We start from the raw sequence: 14,059 nt of genomic DNA on the forward strand, positions 1-14,059 counted from the left end.
AAGCTTGTAAAATCTTTTATGAAGAGGTTGTATGAGAAACTTGTTAGACTGATAAGTAACAGCATTTACAGATACTGATTGCTACCAAACCCTTTAGTAGGCATTGTAAATTATACTGATGGAGAATGAATCTGTTGTTCACAATGGGGAAAAACATAATTTTGATTTATTTGTGGTGAACTGAAATGATATTTATAGACATATCATTGGAAGTTTCAGAAAGTCACCTCTATGTTAAATTTCCCAAAGACAGTAACATCAAGCTTCTATATTCCAATGTTTAATTTATCAAAGGACAGACTGATTGACACAGACTAAAAAAAAATAGTGGTAAAACCCCTTTGCTTAATATGTAGACTTTCATACATTTGATGACCTTATATTTATGATTTTAGATGGGAGAGACTGATTTTCATTATGTTTGTTTACCATAATTATAGAAGGACTGTCACAATAAATATTAGGTTTGATCCATTTCTGTGTGTTCCCAGTTCTCTCTGCCTCCCAGAATTTTTATTCCAGCCATGAGTGCTGGTGTTCCTTAGTTGTACATCTGGTACAGTGTATTTGACAGCAAGATCACTCCACAGGGACTGAATATGCCATCTGTATGACACTTTCAGTATCTAATGGCTTAAGAGCTAGAGACTTATAACTGCCTGAAAAACTATATTTTCCAGGATGCTATGTTGTTGGCTTCTGATCCACATTTTACCAACAACGTATGTGCAACACAATATTACAGCACTGTGTTTCTTTCCTTGTATGTATGAGAAAGGAAGACAGGAGGTACCTCTGACTTTAGCACCCAGGATGCCTTTATTATGTCTAGCTGCAGGCAAAAGTAGAGGAGAGAAAGATTCAAAAATAACTTGCCAAATAGGACTCCAAGATGTGCTAATGCCCTCAGCAGAAGAACTGATTCTAATAGAAATGTAATGTGAAATAACCTTGTGAAAGGGAGAGGTACAAACAGATGTTCATTACCATCTGTAAAGCATTCAAGTGTTGCCTTAAGCTACAGTAGCTGAAGGGATGAACCAGCATTTCCCAAATACAAAACAGCAGATTCCCAAGGAAAGTTACAATAAAACATGTTTTAATAGAAATTTCTTAGTCCTACAATCAAGACTTCTGCAAGACTTTTGCACTTGCCTGAACTTCAGTGTGATTATGAAGTCCTGAAGATGGAAAACCACGTAAGCCAAACTGAGCACAGTGAAACTGCATGGCAAAGATTTTCTGCATAAATGTAACTCCTTTTTCATAGAACAAGGAGAAAATGTCATTTCTGAGGTTCTAGTCTGATATGTGGGAAAATATTAGTTAGTTAGCAGACCTCTTGAATTCTAGCCAAAAGAGAAAGGGTTGCTGGAAGGTAGGAAGTTTTCAGAAGGCGTCTCCTTTTATTTTCTTTCTTGCATTTCTTTTCTTGAGTTTCTGCTCTTCATTAAGAACCAGTTTCTCTTCATTGCTTCTACTAAAGTTTATAGATACATAATTGCTCCAGAAGAAGGCATGTGTTCAAATGTATATTATTCATGACTTTTCTTTAACATTCAAGATTAAACCTTTTAAAGATAGTAATGCAGTACACATAGAAGCAGTCCTGGCTATTTTATTTTTCTAATGACCCTGCTGGTGGCTTATTTTCTCCTTTAGCCTTTTAAGGCCATAAGACAAGGAACATTTATTTTAAAAATCTATGGCTCAGACTCTTGTGACTTCGTTCCAACAAGAGCAATTTACAAATAGTAATAGAACTGACTGACGAATGTACATCTCTACAGAACATGCCAGCTAAAAGAAAAGTTTTCTACGTGATAGTTTGCTAGTCAGTATTACTACTATTGCACAGGTATTCATAATGCAAGAAAAACAGAAAAAGGAAAAAGTAATTAAGTTGAAATATTCAATATCAACGTTGTCAGTCTAGGTTTTATATATTGTAATTCAGTTTAAAAATGCAGGGTTTTAGAGCCTATCCTAGATTTTTCTTACACCAAAAACCCATTTGGGGAATGACATACTGTAGTGTTTGTATAAGTAAAACAATTTGAATATGACTACTGATGTTAGGTCTTCATTAAAATTTGTTATTTTGTAACAAGTGTAATCACTGTTTATCTAGGTCATTTGTTTTGTTTTACAGCCTTTGTGTCAGATCACTATTACTCCTTGGTATATCAGTTCTTTGGTGTAACAATGAAATGGGTTTTCAAAATCAGTCAGTGACTCTGAGTGCCTTGCTTTTTTTTGGGAGCACAACTTAACATGTCTTGAAGTGAAAAGAAATTCAGTGTTCAGTGTTAAGTCAGCAAAAAAAGGACTAATTTAAAGTTTCTTAAAATATGCAGCTGAAAATAAAATCACTGTAGCTTACAAATCAGATATGAGAAACTTCTTTTTCTTTTCTTGGTTTTGTATACACTTGGAAAACACTGAGCTCACCAGAATGACTACTAGAAACAAAACCATAACTAATTATCCAATCAGTTTATTCTTCCTCCTTTAGCAGAGACCTTGTAAACGTGAATGCTTGAAAAGGACATGTATATGTGATAAACTCTTAGATTAGTTTATTCAGTGGTAAACATTCCTGTTGATGTTGTGATTCTACCTTCTTCTTGCTCTTTTTCTTTCTTTTTTTTTTTAAATGCATATATATTTTTAAAGTATTTTCTGCTTGAAATGGGCTAATGTTTTTGTTAGTTTATTGTTTCTCTCCTATGTCATTTGCACAGGAACTGTCATTTGAAGGAACTGGATACATAGAGGTATAACTGTTACCTAAGAAACTAAATTGCTGCATTGGCTGAGCACAGATAGAACTGTTCGTTCACTCACTTAATGAGAAGGACAGCCTAGAAGTCATGGTCTGGCTGTCTTTGTGCTGCGTGTATAAAGAGTCAGTATGTCATAGAGCTTTTTTCAAATGCAGAAAGGCTGGCTTTTGTCATGACAGGAGTAGAAGGAAAATTGCTTACCTTGTAATTTGATGAGGTTATTATTAGCATGAATGCACTTTGATTAGTCTAGAATAGGATAAAATTTTGAGGTGATCCAACTACATGAACTTTTTTTTGTAAGCCCTTAATGCAGAATAAACAATAGTTAGATGACAAAGTTGCAGAATAGATTGCTTCTGATCCCTCACATCTTCTCAGCATCTAAAGAGAACTTCATCTTCAAAAGAACAGCACTAATTTTCATGCAGAAGGATTACATGTTATTTACCAGTGCTAATAGTGCACTGTATGGCATTGTTCAGTGTAACAGGTAGCCTGTTACTGACTGAAGTGAAACCAGAAAACATAGAGAAATGACAATGCACGCCAGAACTGTGAGAGGTACCTTCAAGTACAGTGTTGTCACATTGAAGTTAAAGTGCCTCCAAGGCCCGATCTAGCACTGGTCATGGGCAGTGCATTTTTCCAGTTATGTACATCTTCTCCCTTGGATGTAACCATGTCACCTCTAATTTGATCCTGTGTCCCTATGCCATAGGCACACCTAAAGGAATACTCATATTGCAAAACTTCAGAAAAAATAAGCATAATTGGAAGATGATTCCAGCCATCTTGACTCATCTGGTAAGTGCATCTTGACTTGTACTGGAAAAACAAGCTGAAAATATGTTCATTCTCTGACCTGTGTGCAACACAGGCAAGGAATTAAGTATTTATTTTGTGCCTATGCCATTAGCTCAGTGCAGAAAGTAGAGGAAATTATAGCAAATTCTAGCTGATATTGTTATGGTCATATTTTTGGTGTGGCTTCTAGAGGTTCAATGGTGAAGAGGGAAGAAAAATTCACTACTAGATAACAGCCTCTGCAGCCTGTCTTCTAGAGTGGTTGACTGACCTGGAATGAAGACTTGTGGGTCTCAGATACCTGTTATCTAAAGTGTAACTTCTAGTTGCTTATGGTAGATGTGGGACATGACAGAAAAGTGGACTCAGCATGACTATCCAAGAGAAACCCCAAGCAACATTTTATTTCCTTGCTACTAGAGACATACCCCAGTTCAGACTGATCCTGCTCCTTCAGTGATGCCTCTTTTATGCCATTTTACCTATCTGTCACTAACGCTTCTCTATGAAATTGTTCCGCTACTTTTTCATATCTCCACTGTTTTCTGGGATATGTTGAAATAATTATCATGCATCCAGAAAAGTTTTTCCTTCATGTTACTTGAGACTGGCACTCCAGGTGTCAGACCAAAAAGTCTTTGAATGATATTTAATGTTCAAGACCTGAGGATCATACTAAATCCATCTCGAACTAGCATCTTAGTGCCAGCCTCCTGGTAGACACTTTGCCGTTGTTTTCAGAAGTCAATAACTTACAAATTATTCAACATCAACTTAAAAGTGTTTAAAATATCATGTACATGAAACAATGCCCAAGAAAGAAACAAAATAGGATACTCAAGGTGGGAGGGTGAAAAAGCAGGTAAAAAAATTCTGGGCATACATTCTTGGAATTCAGTCTGCAATTAGTCTTATCTTGGTGAATCTGCATGTTGATATTTTTGTTTGTCTTTTTATAGATTGGATTCAGACTTCTTGTAATAGAAGAAGGGAAATGTCAAGATGAGTTACCAAGTTGTCACCTTGTGTGTCTGTCCTGATACTTGCAACAACATGGCCCAAAGAGATACTAGAAGCACAAGGTTAATGTGTCAGAAAAGATAGCATGAAGAACAGGATTTCCCTTGTGATTGAAAAACCAGATACCTAATTAATTTGCTGCCTATGATCCATTGCATTTTGCACACTTAGCCATGGTATGTTCTCTAAAAATATCTGATAGTGTAATTTCAATGGCAAATAGTTGGAAACTACCTTCTATCTTTACAGTTCAATGTACAAAGGATTACTTTGTGAAGTCCCTACCCCCACAGTGTGCTATACATTTAGCTTTAATTCCAATGGCATTTTTTACTCAAGCTTTCTACAGGAATGTTGATTACCTGTGAATGATCACCAGACCATAAAAAGAACTAGTTTAACAATGCTACAGTTGTGTATAATGCAAGTAATTCAGGTTAATGGGTCTCATTTTCTCATTACTTTGTTTGTATTGGATTGCTTTATTAAATTTTGTAAATAATATTAAAAACAGAAAAAATGAAGAAAATTTATTTCCAATATCAAATAGTGTTCATACAGTATATTTCAATTTTTGGAAAAGAGAATTACCTAGACCCCATTTTAAGCAGTATTTCTTTTTTCATCTACAGGCCAATAAATTAATCTTTTGTATCATTTTGTGGCTCTTAAAGATAGCTGGAATGACAGATAGTGTACCATACAAAGAGGTCTGTCAGACCTGTACTGAAACACAGATTTTTACAATGCTATATGGAAGAAGAAGAAGACGATGAACAAAGAATGCTTTCATTAAACAAGTACTATTTTAATACTGGGTTAACAACTCTTCAGTTGTAAGGAGTTTTTTTTATTTCATTTTAGCAGAACAGAAGAAAATTTTCTTCCCCATTGTAGTTCATTTAGAAAAACAATTAACAGTTTACTTTTCCTATTCTTGAGCTCAGTTGGCAAGTTCTTCTTGCAAAGAGTTTCTGAATAAGAATGCATCTGCAGTAGTAGTTTCAGCAAACAAGAGACAGCCAATACAGCTAGATTCTACACATAAAATCCATGGCATAATTAATTTCCATGATAATACTATATTGCAAATAACAGTGTATCAACACAGTCTACTGCATGTAACAGAAAATGCACATGATTCACATTGCTATCCTAGATCCTCTGCTTGTTGTAGTTGTATATAATAATTTTCATGAATTTTTGTAGAGAAATTAGAGCTGAGGTTTGCCTAACATCCTCATGTATTTTCATCCTTTTTCATCTTTTGAAAGACCTGCCAGTGCAATGTGTGGATGCAAGTTTGAAGCAAGTAGTCAGTACACCTGGGAGGGCTGTCATATATCTGTGATTCACCAGGAACAGGATAAGTGATCTAGTGAAGAGCAACAGCAAGATGCTGTGCCTATCATATTGTCTCTGTATCAATGGAGAGTTTCCACCTGTAAATGCAAACCAGGAGTGTCTAGTTAGAATAGTTTGGGGTTTTGGTCTTCACAAAATCTCTGCTAGGGGCCTTCGCATCTGGAAGTGAAGGTATTTACACTGTTCTACTTCAGCAATTGTTGTTAGGTCATTGAAAACAGGCAGAGAAGCAGAGAATGGAAAACAGTGATCTTGGTCTTAAGAGCGCTAATGTGTTTTATGTCAAGATTTCAGTTTAAGTACATATGCTAACTTCAGTGGACAGGATGCTTACATAAATACACGCAGGCTTGCAGGATGGTGGTCTTTCTTGGAGTGCTTATTTTTGTTAAATCCAATGAAAAATCAAATGCATAGGAGTTTGTTTAATTGAAGGAAATCCAAATGGTCTTATATTTGTGCAGTGTTTTCACAACTCCAGTTGTTAATCTATTCATAACAGAAGCTGTCAGTAGCAACATAGTTACAGATAGTTACAGTACATAAAACAATAGGAAATAGGAAAAATGTATTGTCAAAGCAGAGAAATAGAGGAAGAAGGGTTAGAAAGAACAAAACATTTTTTTTAAAATGAGAAGGACAGATGTAAACAAAAGTTCTATCAGATATTGACAGCCGTATCTTTGGTACAGAACACTGACCTTAAATGCAGAGACAGATTTTTTTTGGTTCTTTAGAAGGTCATGTTGGTCATCTATACGATAGGAAGGGCATGACAGGAGGCACATTAACTTGAGGTACATCTCTGAGATAATGTCAGGTAATTTTGAATTTTTTCATCTCTCTAGTGCATTCTTACATTTGGTAATATTAGACTTAAGAAGGTTGACTTCCTCTTGAAGTTGTTTTAATCTCTCTTGAAGATATCTGTTCTCCATACACAGGTAAGAAAGCAAAAATCACAGCATGCTTCTGCCTTTTCATGTGTTTTATCTGTTCCTCTTCCCTGCTGGAGCTCCAGAGGTGGCAAGCAGGTGAAGTTCTGGAACTTCTTTCTGCTGCTGATGCTATCATCATTCATCTATGGTCCCTAATGATTTTGTTGCCTGGAGAAGCCTTGTTTATCCTATTCTTTTTCAGCTTTTCATTGTGAAGGCTTATTGTTGTATCTGTGGCTGTGGATCTAAGGGTATGGATGAATACATGGAGGTTTGTTACATGCTTACAATTTATGTACCAATATTTCTGTCTTTAATAAAACATCAACAAACAGCTACAAATATGTCAAGAAGTCTAAGAGATATGTATTCACTTATCCCTTGTATAAACAGATTAGGCACAGTATTACAAAATATGATCCACCAGGGCTACCTAATCTAAACTTACAGGCCAGAAACAGACTACCATGAAATTGCAGTGATAGCAATGAAATTGTTTATTGCAAGATATCTATTGATGATGATGCACAGTGGATACAGGACTTAGCTAACATAGTATTCTGCTGTGGAAGATATGACTTTATTTGTCAAATGAAAATAAATAAATGCAATGACTAAATAAGGATTTAAAAATCATATTTATGTTATCACATAGCTTTATCAAGGTAGAAATCAAACCAAGTTGAGAAATTATCTTGAATAGCACCATTTCATGTTTGTTTAATCATTTTTTCAGAATAAAGCTATTCTGTACAGCATGACCTGCCAACAGTGAATTACAGCTCTAGGGCTTCATTTTCAGAAACGAACCTTCACCTGCCTGCAATGCCAAATAAAAAGCAAGTTTTGTTTGTGTATGACTTTTTAAAAATAAGATGAAGGTACAACTTCCTTTGTAGATTTGCACACTGAAAACAAAAGCAACACAGGAAAGGAGACATTTACCCTAGAGGCACTGTTACAGTCTGAGATATTAGAGTAATAGAAAAAAATGCGGTTCTTCAGAACATCTACGTCCTGTTCAACAGGAAACTATTACATTAGTGATCGGTTGTATACCCTGTGAGGAAGTGTTTGGGGATAAAGAAGCTACCCAAGCTAATAGCGAACAGATGTATGGCATTTTTCTTGTGATAGCTGACTGCTTAAACAGAAGATGAAAACAACTTTTGTACTACAACTTCAGAATGCATGAAGCTACTTCACTTTTTACTTTTCCAGTTACTGAGAACTGGTTCAGTTCACAGAACTCTGGTGTGTGTGAATTGGTTTTCTTCTAAAAAAAAAAAAAATTGCAAGCTTCACTCCAGGTGTGCACCAGATGTGTTCCAACTTTTCAATGGAATTTGATGGTTTGGCTGGTTTTTTTAGACAACATTGTTACACTTATATGGTGTGCGATACCAGGAGATCAGACTAGATGTGTCTAAAGAAAAGGCCCTGGGCTGCAAATAATGTAGTTGTGGGGATCCAAACACCAGCTGCTTCAACCTACTGGTCAGCTCCTGTTTCACTGACTTAATGTAGACATAACATAGACATATCCCAGGATTACCCAGGACAGTTCTAGGCCATCAAATAAATCAGGAAATTAACTGTAGATTGAGGTATAGTTAAAATTTCTGCTGTCATAACATCTTAAGTATTCTGGTATTTGAGACTATATGTATAGGATCAGTACATTTGCTCCTTGTAATTGCAAAATACATTTAAAGACCACAGATCAGAAATATATGAGTGAAATCAAGTCTCACTAAGTGTCTGGAGGATATATTAAAAATGTTAACATCATTACTTCATAGATGACATAAACTTTATTGCTTTATGATAAATTCACTATCACATTCTAGGTAGTATTTCAGTTTTAGAGTAATGGTCCTGGAGAATAAAAGACTGTGTTTGTCACCAAAAGCCTCAGTTTAGTAAGTGATTCTGCAAGATTCCAATAGGCAACACATGCCTAAATTTGATACTTTTAGGAATGAGAAGTTAATTTGGCTGTTCAAATATTTAAGTTTTCACCCTTTTGTCATTCCAGTGTCAAAGGTTGTTATGTTTTGTGAAGTGGATAAGGATCTCTTGAAAAGAGGACTGAAACCACCGAATCCATTTTATTTCAGATGGAAAGCAATCATCAGATGGTAATAATTTTGACTACTGACAATGAGTATGAAAAGATTTCTGTGTGTTAAACTATCTGATATTATTAATCTTTTGAGGAATCCAGTCTCAGAAATGGCTTCATTTTAGCTTTAACAATAATAGTTTGTCACCAAACTAGAGATCTGTATTATTGTTATCTTAGGTCATATACATTTTCAGCATTTTCAGGTTTCATTATGAATGGTCTTTTTAAAAAAAATTATTTTATTTTATTTTTTTAAGAAAACATGTTAGGGTACAACTATGAAAGAAACAGTACCATGAAAAAGAATAGATTATTCTCCTAAATTCAAGAACTAGTATCCTTCTAATAGGTGTGATGAGGGAAGATATAATGCCTTTATTATTTTCTGTGTAAATTTTTTCTGTGTTTTCAAGAAATGGCTTTAAGTTAGGGGAAGGAGCTGGAAGGACTGAGAGCTCTACCTTTTGAACTTCTTATCAACAGCAGAAATAATAGTGGAGTCTTTCTGAAATGAAAAATGCTGTAATTTATTCCACAGTAATGGGGAGAAATGTAAGATATGATTATGACACCGACTTCACAGATTGAATTAGTGACACATTAATGAAGAGGAAAAGAAATGTGTTCTGGGAATCATGAACCCATGACAGCTATGTTATACTTTTTGGGAAATTCACAAATGAAGTCTCCCTATGAGACTAGAATAAGAGTGTGATTAGCTCTGCATTGTTTTTTTCTCCCACTATAGACATCAGTTTTAATAATAATTAAAGAATAACGCCTGAATCTCTTCCGAATGGCTTTTAAGGTTTAACTTGCTGAAGCTATTCGCAGAGCTGAACTTGTAAAGGAGACTAAACAGATCTGCACAACTAATTGTGGAGTATAATCCTGATACTTCATTTTCCATATCAATACCAATTTAGTCTCTCAGAATACACCCCACAAAATTTCAATAGGGACAGAATTTTTATTCTGGTCAGGTATTTTTTCTGTGTGTATGAATGTACTTTTGCTGATAAGACTTGGAGGCTTGTTCGGGATCTGACTAAGATTTCCATGGATGTTGTTTAACCATGAGAATACTAAATGTTCTGTTCTTTGCTAGAATGGTTTCATTTCTCTAGCATAAATTTAAAAAAAAGAAAAGCCTAATAAGACAATGTTGCTTAATGTGTGTGTACAGAAATACTGTTATAGGCATCTGACAATTGCTGGGAGATGGTGAAAAGAGATCAGTGAGTGGGAGCTGTGTAGAAGCAGAATCAGATTCCTTTTAGTGATGTAGCTTCAGTGAAGACAGATTTCCCAGCATGGCTTAGTACTTTGCATTCTAGATCTAAGGAGGTTTTTTACACACTAGTCTTCAAAGAAAGGTTACTGACTGAACAAGTATCAGATACAATTCATACTTCTATTTAGATGCTGTCAACACACACACAATTTGTGCATATAAAGGAGAAAGAAAATGACTACTTCAGAGACTTTGGAAGTAAGTGAGTAAGATATGAGACTGAAATACCCTATGTATGCAAATTCTAACCAAATTACCCCCCCAATACTCTTTGTTGATTTCAGTTATCTGCTCAAATGCTTCAAGCTTGCTGTACTGTTTTAGTATTTGCCATTCCTACTACATAGAGGCACTAGTACAGCTGAGACAAGATGCTGTCTCCGTCGAGTTAGTTTTTGTATCCCATCATTATGTGGCCAATAAGGCTGACAAACAGTGTCAACTCTTCATGCTTTTATTGGAAGCTGTTGCTTGTCTAGTAGGAGCTGAGTAGAAAATAATTCAAATTTTACAGTGTTCCCTGTACATCTGCAGCAGAAAGAAGTGACATAGTATTGAATATCCAGAAGTAACACTCAGAAAAAAATTATTAATTATAGCATTTTTTGTACCTGCACCATCTATAAATAATACTACTCTATGTTATCAAATAACCTCTTTTTTTTTTTTCATCACTCCAGTGGGAACTTGCATGATTTTTGAAGTACATATTGTTTTAATTTTAAAAAAAAATTGTTATTTGTGTGCTAAATTTTCTAAATTTTCATTCTAATCAGAAGTGGAAGTGTTCTAGAAGAACTAGATGTGACAGACTGTGTCATTTTAATGTATATAAAAGTAGGTAGCATGTTTTATTTGATGACTTTTATAACCAATGCTGAATACTTCAGGTGAGTTTCTATCAAAATAAGTCTGCTAGCAGCTGAGTGCCTGATTTCAGAAATCTTGCTGTGTTTGGAAATTAAAGTCTGTATTGTATTTTTAGAGAACAGTGCTATCAGTGGTGGTAATATCAAATATTGGCTTGAACTAACTGTAATAATAATAACAATAATAATAATAATAATAATGTAAGAGTATTTTTGTAATTGCTGTGAAGTTTTTTTCTAGTTATTAAGCAATGTTCCACTTAAAAAAATTTTAGATAATTTACAAATTATGCTCAAACAGCATTCTGACAAGGAATTGGCTGTTCAAACCATCCCAGATGATGTAGTATGAACTTTTAGACCACCTTAAACATTAAAGATAGTCTAAGCACTTAAACTGTTTTATGATGGCATAAGTGCTTAAATTGCCTAATATCCTCAGAGTAGTACATGGTTTTAAGGCACATTAACTCCTTTGATGCCATAATCACCTAAATCACCTCAGATTTTTCAAATGCCATAAACTTTCAAATAACCTTAAATAATATTTGGGGTGCCATAAGGGTTTAAATTGCTCTGTGGAGGTATAAATGTTGAAATTACTAGTAGATTACTTTGAAAAGTGTTTGCTTTTGAATTTATGTAACTTCCTAGAGACTGCTTGGTCATGAAGAGAATACTAAGGCTCTGTTCCTGACAATGTGTTATATATAGTGCTTCTGTCAGATCTCAGCTAGAAATCCTTTGGTCATATTACAGAATGCCACAGATGCTGAAGCATGTCTCTAAAGAAAACATCTTCCAGAAATGAACATTATACCTCCTGTATTTGCCTCTTACTGCAGCTGTCAGTCTTTGCTGAACTACTAAAATCACATGAGGTGGTGATACTTGACCTTATCATAGAGTCATAGAATCATAAAATTACAAAATGGTTTCGGCTACAAGACACCTCAAAGATCATCTAGTTCCAATTCTACTGCCATGGGTAGGGACAACTTCCATTAGATCAGGTTGCTCAAAGTCCCATCCAACCTGGCTTTGAACACTTCCAGGGATGGGGGCATCCCCAGCTTCTCTGGGCAACCTGTTCCAGTGCCACTGTCATGGTGAAGTATTTCTTCATTATAACCAATCTAAATCTACCCTTTTTCAGTTTGAAATATTAACCCTTATCCTATCACTACCTCCCCTTGTAAAAAGTCCCTCTCCAGCTTTCTTGTAGGTCCCCTTTAGGTACTGGAAGCCTGCTATAAGGCCTCTCCAGAGCCTACTCTTCCCCAGGTTGAACAACCTCAACTCTGTCAGCCCGTATTCATAGGAGAGGTGCTCCAGCCCTCTGATCATCTTCATGGCTCTCCGATCATCTTCATGGCCCTCCTCTGGACCCTCTCCAACAGGTTTACATCCTTCTTATATTGGGGATGCCAGAGCTGGGCACAGTACTGCAGGTGGGTCTCATAAGAGTGGAGTAGAGGGTGAGAATCACCTCCCTTGACCTGCTGGTCACACTTCTTTTGATGCAGCCCAAGATACAGTTGGCTTTCTGGGCTGCAAGTGCACATTGCCATGTCAAACTTCTCTACATGCATGACCACATCAGATTCTCTTGCTGTATGATCGCTTTCTATTACCATGTGCAGGAAAGGAAAACTTACATGTGCACCCAGAACCCACAGGTCAACAGAGAGTTGAGCAGAGCTTTTTGACAAATAAAGAAAAAACGACAAGGGATCTTGTGCTCCCTTTCCACAATGTGTCATGTAGGCTACCCACTTCTCTGCTAGTTGGTGTGAGTTATGAGTGGTGCCACGGCTCCTCAAAGCATGACTGGAGTAGCATTAGCTGACAATCCGCCCTTAACTTGGCAGGACTCCATGACTGCTCTTGTGTTCTGTCATTGCAGAAGAGTTGTACACAAAGGGAAACGAATCCCTGATGTCCGCTTTCTTCTCTCAGCATTTCTTCTTGTTACCAAGCACAGCTTGTCAGAAGCAGTCTCTAAATGTGGATGAAATAGCTGTAATTAAAAAAAATGAATATGTATGTTCTTTGCAAGAGTGCATTGTGAAAGAACTGATAAGTCAACAGGACACACCTGTTTAGTCTGTCTGCAGGGTTTCTTCCATTCTGTGATTTTTGGCTCAATTGTAAATGAACAATTGGACATTTTATCTTTAAAAAGGGTCAATGAAATCGTTTAGATTAAAAGCTTTAAACATTGTAAATATTAATCCACAATATAAACTCCAACATGACTCGAGTAAAAGCATTTGGATAGGTCTAGGAATGGATACTGGAATCAGTGTAAGAGAATGATCAGAAGACTTCCATGTAACAATTAAACCAGCTGAGGTTTCTAAAGAAAATACCAGAATAATTGACTCTTTCCTAACTCAGAGTCTTTTCATGGCTGATCTTGACAGCATCCAATAAGCACCTAAGTTTAACTGAATTTAAAAATAAGCCTTTTTCTGCCTTACATGTGCAATCTAAGAGGCTGCTATGGAAAAGATTAACTTCCCTGGCAGCCATATGCAAATCCTAGTGGTTGTCCCACATACATTCTAAAGAAGACAGGAGATAGCATCTTTCATATAAATACAACTGTTTCATTAAAATGACCACAGCATTAGTTTTAGGAGTGTTGTTTGAAGGAGACATCAGAAAGACAAGTTCACTTGGAATTACAAAGCATGAACCCAAATTCACCAAATCAATACAGGTTATGATATTTCCTTCCTAAACATCCAAATTAAGATCTTATTAAAAAAAAAAAAAAATTCAAATAGCTGCCTTCTATGTGATGCAATGTTGAGATGTCCCTCTCTCTTATTTCTGAAACCTAGGTT

The sequence above is a fragment of the Caloenas nicobarica genome, chromosome Z (assembly GCF_036013445.1).
Source record: "Caloenas nicobarica isolate bCalNic1 chromosome Z, bCalNic1.hap1, whole genome shotgun sequence".
Taxonomy (NCBI): Eukaryota; Metazoa; Chordata; class Aves; order Columbiformes; family Columbidae; genus Caloenas; species Caloenas nicobarica.